Here is an 11,392-nt window from a genome sequence, read left to right as displayed (position 1 = left end):
ACCTAAGTGTTTCATTTTTTTAGGTCTCCATTCTGAGGCACGTCAGATCCATCCCCGGTGAAGGGTGGGGACGACCTGTTTAGCCGTCCACCCTGCTCAACGTCCAAATTCCAACTCCAATTTGATTTCCAGCTAACCTGATCACGTGGTAACATACACGTAGTTCCGTCAGCTGACCAGATGCTTCCGGTAAACTTGTCTATGACATGATTTTATTATATTTTGACAGATTTTTATCAACATTCTTCATATTCATCTCTTGTTTATCTCTCGAATTAGATAGATAGATAGATAGATAGATAGATAGATAGATGGATGGATGGATGGATGGATGGATGGATGGATGGATGAATGGATAGAATGATTGATAGATAGATAGATAGATATATAGATAGATAGATAGATAGATAGATCGAGATGGATACATACAGAAATAGATAGATAACTACATCGATAGATATATCGATATACACATAGATAAATAGATAGATCGGCAGACAGATGAATAACTTACAAATACTTTCTTGTGTTAGATCTACAACATAACATTATCACCCCTTTGTCAGAAACATGGCTTACAGAATATGAGGACTAAACGGATAAAATAAGGAGAACTGCTGAAAATCAATTGAAGGTCAAATTCATAATTTTCTAGCCAGTATTAGTGATTATGACTCAACGGGTCACGTTTACGTTTAGCATGTATATATAAATTCAATATTCGGGTGTACAATCATTAAATCATTTCTCTCCGATAGGCTCTTAAGAGTAGTGGTAGATGGACCTAAATCAGAGGCCTGCAATACAAAATGCTGGAGTCCCTCAGGGGTCAATCCTGGGCCCAACTCTCTTCCTGATCTACATCAATGACCTCCCTAAACACATACTTAAATCATTCGTTGACATCTATGCTGATGACACGACCATCTACGCCAACATATCAAAGGCTGTAAATGACAAAGTTCTCTCTGGTTCTCTCTCCTCTGATCTCGAGCACGTGGTTCAGTGGGGGGAAGATGTGGCTGGTTACCTTTAATGCATCCAAAACCAAACTCCTATCCTTACATCATCAACGCTCTGATTCCCATCTGGTATGAATTGTGTGTGATGGCTCTCGTCTGGGTGAGGCCCTGTGTTTTGACAAGCTTCTGGGTTTGACCTTTACTCCTGATCTGAAATGAAACACATACATCAAGTCTGTTGCCAAGGTCGCTGGAAAGATGGCGGGATCCTTCTACCGCTCCAGAAGATATCTCACTACTGATGCAATTCTCTATCTATATAAAAGCTAAGTACGTCCAAGAATAGAATACTGTTGCCATATCTGGTGAGGAGCTGCTAAAAACAGCCTATCCTGCCTTGACAGAGTACAAAATAGACTTTGTGGCTTAGAGGGGATGCCCTTTTCTCTATCCTGCAACCTCTCTCCCACAGAAGAGACGTTGCGAGCCTATCCTTGTTTTATCGTTATTTCCATGACAGGTGCTCGTCTGAACTCCAATCTCTGGTCCCCCCTCGCTAATCTTTCACGAAAAACACCCGTCTAGCTGAATCCACTGTGAACAATTTCCCCCATTCTATATCTGTGCCTAAATCAAAACGCGGATTCCATGAACAAAGCTTCTTTCTTAGAACTGCACGCCTGTGGAACTCTTTTCCGTCTGCCTGCTTCCCACCGGACTACAACTTGGATGTGTTCAAGTCTAACGTTAACAAATTCCTGATGAACCGCCCCCTTAATTAAACACTTCATCAAATCTCCACACTAACGTAATGTACTTGCAATAACCCTTATCCCTGAGTGGCTTCCGAGCCTTGATAAGTGGTGATCACTGTGTGAAAAAAAAAAAACATGTTAGAAAAGAAGAAAAAACAGACGTGTTCACAGAGCCTTGTAGATAGATAGATCAAGATGGATAGATACCGAAATAGATAACTAGATCGATAGATATATCAATAATACGCATAGATAAATAGATAGATCGACAAACAGATTAATAACTTACAAATACTTTCTCGTGTTCGACCTACTACATGACAGTCTAAACAAAAGAACTAAAATTATTTTGATACTCATACAGTTCAAAATTGTATTCCAAGTAAAAACATTTTCAATATACTTATGTACTAAGCAAATGTATCCTCAACAAAAATTAGGGGGAAAAAATGAGTCAAATTTAAACCTATATAAATAAAACAGATATATATGTAGGTTTGTAAATATTTAACTGCTAAACTCTTTAACATTGAAATTACCAGGAAGTAGTAATCATATACCAAGGATGCTTTATAATGAGTAAAATCATTGTTTGGACGGATGAATAACGTGTACAAAAGTCGCCAAGTTGAAAGGAAAAATGTTCATTTACACTTGCCGACTATTAGTTTGTGCACGCGCAAACTAATCATAGCTAAAAGTGGTTGTGATTCTAGCTGACGTTACTAAAGTCTTAACTTTTGAAATCAAAATGGAACACGTACATCAAAATCGTGGGATCTTTGTATTGATCCGGTAGATATCTCACTGCTGATGCTATTCTCTATCTATATAAGAGCCAGGTACGTCCAAGGATGGAATACTGTTGCCACATCTGGGCAGGAGCTGCTAGAAAGGACTTGGTCTGCCTTGATAGAGTTCAAAATAGACTTCGTAGCCTCGTAGGAGATGTCCTTTTCTCTTCCTTGCAACCTCTATCTCACAAAAGAGATGTTGCGAGTTTGTCTCTGATGTATCGTTATTTTCATGGAAAGTGTTCGACTGAGCTTCAATCTATGGTCCCCCCTCGCCAAACTTTCACAAGAAACACTCGTCTAGCTGTAAACACTATCAATAATTCCCCCCACTCTTTATCTGTGCCTAAACCTAAACGTAGATTCCATGAACAAAGCTTCTTTCTTAGAACTGCACGCCTGTGGAATTGTCTTCCGTTTTCCTGCTTTCCGGCTGACTACAATATGGTTGTCTTCAAGTCTAACGTAAATAAGTTCTTGATGAGCCGTTCCATATAAGTTATCAAATTTACCAAATTTTCATTACTAATGATTACTATATTGTCCAAATTCTACTGTACACTCTTTAACCCTTATCCTTGAGTGGCCTCTTGGCCTTGATAATGTGGTGATGCCTATGTAAAAAAAATATATATATATATAAATATATATATATGTATATATATACATATATATTTAATAGAGAATTGGCTCTGTAATAATAATTACGTAATCTGCATAAATTATAGCATAAGTATATTTTACGACCTCTGCTAGTTTATGTCGACATTACATTGTGACAGGGGATTAACTTTTTTCGCTTTTTCTTTTATTCCATTTTCACAAGAAACCTTCTCTACCACTAATAGCAATGGCCAAGAACACATTGCCTGAAAGTACTTCTTTTAAACTCCTCGGCCTAACGTTTACAGAGAATGTGAACTGGAATAGATACATTGAGAGCATTGCCAAGGCTGCTGCAAGGAAGGTTAGCTCCCTCTACCGTGCTAGAAAACTACTTACGCCTGACAGTATCTTATACCTCTATAAGGCCACCATTCGCCCATGTATGGAGTACTGTTGTCACATCTGGGCTGGTGCATCTGCTGCTTGTCTCTCGCTCTTGGACAAGGTTCAAAAGAGAGTTGCCAACCTGATAGGTCCTGAACTGTCACTTAGGCTTCAGCCTCTGTCCCATCGACGAGATGTTGCATCCCTCTGCCTGTTCTACAAGTACTTTAATGGTGAATTCTCTGATGAACTGCAAACACGTGTACCTCCCCGACGTAACTTACCCCGACAAACCCGACAAGCTACTAAGTCTCATCCCTTTACAGTAGAGATCCCTAGGTGCAAGAAAGCCTTTTACTCCAATAGTTTCTTCCCCAGAACTGCGGGTCTTTGGAACTCCCTTCCAGGATTCTGTTTTCCCAACTGCAATGATATGCAGAAGTTCAAGTGTAATGTTAACAAACATCTTTCTACTCATCTCCCTTGAGAATGACCCTGCTAATTAAGTCCCTGATAGTAGCCTCCTGCTTCAAAGTGGCACTGTGCCTTGTTTGGGGTGAAAATTGAATAATAAAAAAAAATCTCCAAACAAGGCACAGAGCAACTTGGATGTACGGGGGCTATCATCAGGGACATAAGTTGCAGGGGTATTATGTAGGGAGTTGAGCAGTTGGGAAAGCAGAAACACGGAAGTTCCAGAGGCTAACAGTTCTGAGAAAAAAATATTAGAATAGAAGGCGTTCTTACATCTAAGGATCTATACTGTGTAGGGGTGGGATTTTGCTGCTTGTCGGGTGTGTTAGCGGTATTTATGTCGAGGGGGTATAAGAGAAAAGTTATCTAAAGTCATTAAATTTTAGTTACTATTTGTAATTATTGGCCACTTCAAAATAAATGTCCAACCAAAAGCGCTAAAAAATAGTGGATACAAAAATATCGATATCAAAAATTAGCAACAAAACACCAATAACTATAATAAAATTAAAAATAGAGGAAAAAGAACTACAATTTGGTATACGCCCCATACAATCAGATGTTAAAAACAAAACTTGGCAAAAAATTTCTAGATCTTATTGAAAAACACTTTCCCGCAACCAACCCCTTACACAAAATTTTCAGTAAAAATGCCTGAAAGTTATCCTACAGTTGTATCGAAAATTAGAGGTGATAATTAAAGCACATAATAACAATATATTAAATACAAACAATGTAAACAACAACAAAATAAACAATAAAAAAGTAGACACCATGACAAAAATAAAACTAACACTACCAGAAATAATAATAATAATAATAATAATAATAATAATAATAATAATAATAATAATAATAATAATAAACCAACTCCGGACAAGAACATACTATAAATAAAAATACTAATAAGGAACAAGATAAATGCAAGTTTATCAGGCAACAATATTTGCGAAAGAAAACCCGAATAACAAGAAATATTACGTAGGCATGACTTCCTTAGATTTCAAAACCCAATACTATGACCACAAAAGTACATTCAACAATAAAAAACACCGTATAAAAACAACACTAGCGAATAAATACTGGGAACTCAAAGAAAGCGGACATTCGCCGTTAGTCGAATGGAAAATAATAAGACAAGCTACCACGTGTAGGGACCTAGACGACCCATGTTGATTATGCCTTCACGAAAAATTTGCTATCATGTACTTTAAAGAACCCCAAAATCTATTAAACTGTAGAAGAGAAATAGCAAACAACTGTGTTCACAAGATAAAATTTACTCTAGGATAGCGATACAAAATAGTTTTAAAAAAAACAATAGAAAATAAACAAATAAATAAATTAAATAAACATGAATATACATAAACGATCACACATATATATATATATATATATATATATATATATATATATATATATATATGTATATAAAAAATTAAAAAAAAAATAACAGCAACAAAAACATCGAGATTCATGACTGGTTTGTTTTACGCTTTGCATCTGTGAATTTCTTTTCATGTTTATTATCGTGTTTGTTTATTGAATTCTAACATCATCACTATCGTCATAACCATTGAGGAATTATACCGTTTTTTTTTGTTTTGTTTTTTTAATTTTTTTTAAACGCTTCTCTCGATTTTAAAAATAAAAGATAAAAATAAAAGAAATAACAAAAATAACAAAACAAAAATAAAACAAACATGTTGCATGCGTGGGTTTTGTTTTATCTGGAGTGGAGAGGGCCCCAGAAAGCCATGGTGAAGGAAGCCTCTCTAGGAGAAGCAAATCTCTGATCTAAAAAACAAAGCGGAAGACCAGTACCCGCATTAAGCTGGTCTGCAGTTTAATTTGTTGCTGGCTATCTTGCTCTTGCTTGTTGCTGGATATCAACATTTTGAACCGAGAGAGAGACTAGCTGTTGCACAAAGCTAAATCTCTGGAATAACATCTTTGTACAGATACTTCCTCAGACATTTGTCAAAAAAAAAAAAAGAAAGAAAAGTCCTATTGGCGATGGCTGTCCATATAAACAGGAACAGAAGATATTATGCTAAACGACACCCACTCCAGCTCTGCTGTGCTCTGGTATGGTTTCTACGATTGTGATATGGGTGTTTATATTAGATTCCGAACGACTGGAAAGGTGTTCAACCTCAGAAGATTCCAAGCCAAAACACTTGTTAGTGATGGACTTGTTAGGGAACTGTTGTATGCTGATGATGCTGACCTGGTAACACACTCCCCAGTAGATATGCAACTAGTGATGGATCTCTTTACAAATGTTTGTACCTGCTTTGGACTGACAGTTAGTATTAAGAAAACTAAAGTCATGTACACTCCTGCTCCCAATGATCTGTACGTGGAACCTGATATCTTCGTCTGTGGAAAGCGCCTTGAAGTCGTAAAAAATTTTGTCTACCTTGGGAGTGCCTTATCAAAATAAGGCACTTCCAAGGTAGACAAAATTTTTGACGGCACTCTTAATGATGAAATAAGACAGAGAATCAGCAAGGCATCTGATGCTTTTGGAAGGTTACAAGATAGAGTCTGGTCTGACGGTGATCCTACTCTAACAACTAAAATTTCAGTATATCAAGCATGTGTAGTACCATCCCTACTCTACGCATCTGAAAGTTGGACCTTGTACCGGTCACATATAGAATTGCTCGAGAGGTTCCATCAGCACTGCCTTCGACACATTCTTGGTTTAAAGTGGTATAGCTTTGTCCCTGATACATATGTCTTTAAAAAGGCCAAAACAACCAGCATTGCTACCATTGTTATTAAGAACCAGTTACGTTGGCGGGTCATCTCATCCGGTTTGAAGACTATCAACTCCCAAAACAATTGTTCTATGGTGAGCTTTTTCTTAGAAAAAGACCCCAGAAAAAGCACAAAAAACATTTTCGTGATAGCATCAAGGAGAGTCTGGTGAGCTTCCATATTCCTGTTGACAGTTGGGAGTCCCTAGCGTATGATCGCAAGCAGTGGAGGACACTGATATACAGGGGTGCAGAACACTTTGAAGTAGCCAAAATAGACCGTTTGAAGCTTAAGAGAGCATGTAGGAAATGCCAAACCTTGCCGCCCAACCATGGAGATCTCTGGATCTGTAAGGTGTGTGATCGGGCTCTGTTGTCTAAGGCAGGTTTTGTTAATCACATGAAAGCCCACGATAATACAAGTTCCGCTGCTGTTAGTTTCATCCAAATCAGTGAACGTTTTCAGTGTCATGTCTGCTTGAGGGTGTGTAAGTCGCTGGCAGGGCTAAAAAGTCATATTCGGGCACATGGAATTTTAGTGACTGAGGGAGTGGCTCTCGTCTGACAAGATGTTGCAATCATCACATAAATATATAAGGGTTATTGCAAGTACGTAATGTACTTTTTTTTCTTTTTTTTTTTACAAAGGCATCACCACATTATCAAGGCCCAGAGGCCACTCAAGGATAAGGGTTAAAGAGTGTACAGTAGAAGTTGGTCAATATAGTAATCATTAGTAATGAAAATTTGGTAAATTTAATAACTTATATGGAACGGCTCATCAAGAACTTATTTACTTTAGACTTGAACACAACCATATTGTAGTCAGCCGGAAAGCAGGAAAACGGAAGACAATTCTACAAGCGGGCAGTTCTAAGAAAGAAGCTTTGTTCATGGAATCTACATTTAGGTTTAGGCACAGATAAAGAGTGGGGGAAATTATTGATAGTGTTTACAGCTAGACGAGTGTTTCTTGTGAAAGTTTGGCGAGGGGGGACCATAGATTGAAGCTCAGTTGAACACTTTCCATGAAAATAACGATACATCAGAGACAAACTCGCAACATCTCTTCTGTGAGATAGAGGTTGCAAGGAGGAGAAAAGGGCATCTCCTACGAGGCTACGAAGTCTATTTTGAACTCTATCAAGGCAGGACAAGTCCTTTCTAGCAGCTCCTTTCTAGCAGTATTCCATCCTTGGACGTACCTGGCTCTTATATAGATAGAGAATAGCATCAGCAGTGAGATATCTACTGGATCGATAGAAAGATCCCACCATTTTTCCAGCGGCCTTGGCAACAGATTTGATATACGTGTTCCATTTCAGATCAGGAGTAATGGTCAAGCCCAGAAGCTTGTCAAAACTTGAGGCCTCCTGAAGACGAGAGCCATTCATTTCAATTGATGACAAATGTGGATTAGAATGTTGATGATGTAAAGAGAGAAGCTTGGTTTTAGATGCATTAAAAGTAACCAGCCACTCCTTTCCCCATTGTACTACGTGCTCAAGATCAGAGGAGAGAGAATTGGAGAGAACTTGCTCGTTTACTGTCTTAGATGTGGTACCATAAATGGTAGTGTCGTCAGCATAAATGTCTACAAATGATGTAAGGATATGATTTGGAAGATCATTAATGTAGATCAGGAAAAGAGTTGGGCCCAGGATGGATCCCTGAGGGACACCGGCATTAATACTGTGAGCTTCTGATTTTTGCCCCTCAACTACTACTCTTATGAACCTATCAGAAAGAAATGATTTAATAATTGAGAAGACTTTTCCAGCTATACCATAGCTAGCGATCTTATGAAGTAAACCTTTATGCCATACCCTATCAAAGGCTTTAGATATGTCAAGAGCAATTGCCCTAGAAAGATTGCCACCGTCGAGAGATTTGCTAATCCTATGCGATATAACTGTAAGGACATCTGCTGTAGATCTAGCAGAACGGAAACCATATTGAGTGTCACTAAGAAGGTTATTTTTGTTGAGATGTTTGATTACTTCTGTATTTAACACAGATTCTAGCAACTTACTCATGACGCACAGGAGACTTATTGGCCTGTACTGAGAGGGGGATGAGCGATCACCTGAATTCTTAAATACAGGGCATACCGATGAGATTTTCCAGGGAGATGGGAAACTATTCTCCTTAAGACAACGTTTAAACAGTTTTGTAAGTATGGGCGCTAGTTCAGGTTGAAGTTTTTTGAGTACTATAATTGGAATACCATCAGGGCCAGTTGCTTTACTGGAATCAAGGTTTTTGATTAGCTTGCAATAACCCTTATCCCTGAGTGGCTTCCGGGCCTTGATAAGTGGCGATCGCTGTGTAATATATATATATATATATATATATATATATATATATATATATATATATATATATACTAGCATGGGTACCCAGCGATGCCCAATCGACATGAAGTTCCGTTTATAACAAACCTGCTATACTAAGGATATTAATCATTGTCCTTGTGGGCAACGTCGATACCCCCATAACAATTACAAAAATAAAAGAACGGATAAAAACATGTAAATGTAATCCCCCAAAAGAGAAGTATGTGATACCCTCTTCACCAGAAGCTATTCTCCAGATATTGAGCACTTTTTGTTGCTCGTGCGCTGGGCCCCACCTCCGCAAAAAATGAATAAAATAAAAAATAAATGAATCAAAACAACTTTTGTTTCAATAAAAATAGCAGCGAGTGTCAGAGCCACTGAAAAAAAATAGCTCCAACCTTAAAAGCGAATAAAGAGAAAAGCCAATTTGCCACTGTAGAAATAATAACGTTTATAAACATTAACGCGTTTGAAAGTTTAAGAACAAAATGGAATTGCTTTTATAGGCTTGTTTTTTTTTCGCTGGCTTTTTTTTTTTTTTTTTTTTCGTAAATAAAAAATTTTGGACTTGTTTCTCTTTGGGGTGGAGGCCATTTACCGGAACGCTCAAAGATTCTGTATAGTCGTTTCAAGAATAATAAAAACCAACAAATGAGATCTTTTCGCTTATTCGTAAGTGCTTTATTTATTTAATTATTGTTTAATATTTTAAAATAAAACAAAATATTTTTCTCTCTACACGAAATTATTTTTTCACGCTAGAAACTTATTGTAATTAGCAAATTATTTTATGTGGAAAAGAGTTTCTTTTTTTATCTTTCGAATATGTCGAATAATAATCGATGTCAGAAATAATAATTCCAAATAAATTAAATTAAATATATTATCAATATGATTGTTATTTAAAGTTGATGAAATAACAATCTCAAATAGAACACTTTAAAAACTCTCTCGCTCGAAACTTAAACTAACACACAGCTATTTAATAAAATCGATTTTCCTTAATATATATGCAAACGGAGTAATCTCTTAATCGTATGTTTTGATAGAACCCTACTATATAAATGAAATATTAAAGTGAACAAACAAACAGACAGGAACACGAATATATATATATATATATATATATATATATATATATATATATATATATAACTACTTCATTTACTCACATAAGATTAATAAACGAAAGTATAAATTTATGCGTAAACTTTAAGTATTTACTTCAAAGGTGCTCAATACGTAGGTAGAGCTAGTTAGTTAATTATAAAATATATATGGCGATTAAGCTACACTGAATATTCCGCGTTTCATCCACTCTAACTATATATATATATATATATATATATATATATATATATATATATATATATATATATATATATATGTGTGTGTTATGAGAAAAATAGAAAAAACCGAATCAAATTATTAAAAAATCAACGTTTCGTCCTTATTTCAGAGGACATCTTCAGGATAATTGAAATAAAAAATAAAAATGTAAGAAAAGAAAAAGTCATAGATCGTGCGAAAAAGACAGTTCTTGAATCCTACCCATGTCGGGAAGGACAAACATTGCGTGCGTATGGGAAGGTTGGCTTGTTCGATGTCTATATATACACTCTTAAAAATGCGTTAAAATAAATATGTACATTTTTTTTTCTTCTGTAAACTTATTCATTTTGTTGAAATATTTAAGGAAAAACGGTTTAGCCAGGATCTGTTTTGATATTTTGTTCTTTGATTATTATTTTCCCTATGCGAGGGGTTAAATGGTAGAAGCCTTTTCTTTGCGTAATAGTATTAGTGTTTAATATTAGTGCTGACTCTAAAAGTTTTCTTTTAGCTGTATAATAATTTTCGCATGATTTAAATTAAATGAATGATCGTGTTCTGCACAATGGCAAAAGAGTGCAATTAGAATATACATAAGACTGACTTACAAAAAATACAATCATTTAACCTGCCGCTTTTTGGCCTTGCGTCTCAGATGAGATGCCTATTAAAAAAAAACCACTTTTTCTTTTTTTTTTCTTCTTTTTTTTCTTCTTTTTTCTTTTTCTTCCTTTCTTCTCTTCGTTTTGTGATTCTTGTCATTCCTCCTTTTTTTCTTCGCCTTATGTTTTTATTTTTCTTCTTTTTCTCTTTCGATCTTTTCTTGTTTTTCTTTCTTCTATTGTCTTCATTCTTTCTTTTATTCTTCTGTATTGACTTCGATCTTTTCTCCTTCATCTCTTTCCTTCTTTTTCTTGTCTTTTTATTGTCTTTACCCTTTCTTTTTTCCTTTCTTCCACCTCCTCCTATTCTTCTTGTTCT

Source organism: Euprymna scolopes, chromosome 46, assembly GCF_053919585.1.
Source record: "Euprymna scolopes isolate OS-2025 chromosome 46, ASM5391958v1, whole genome shotgun sequence".
Classification (NCBI taxonomy): domain Eukaryota; kingdom Metazoa; phylum Mollusca; class Cephalopoda; order Sepiida; family Sepiolidae; genus Euprymna; species Euprymna scolopes.
The sequence above is the reverse complement of the archived record's forward strand: the minus strand, read 5'-3'. Positions refer to the sequence as shown.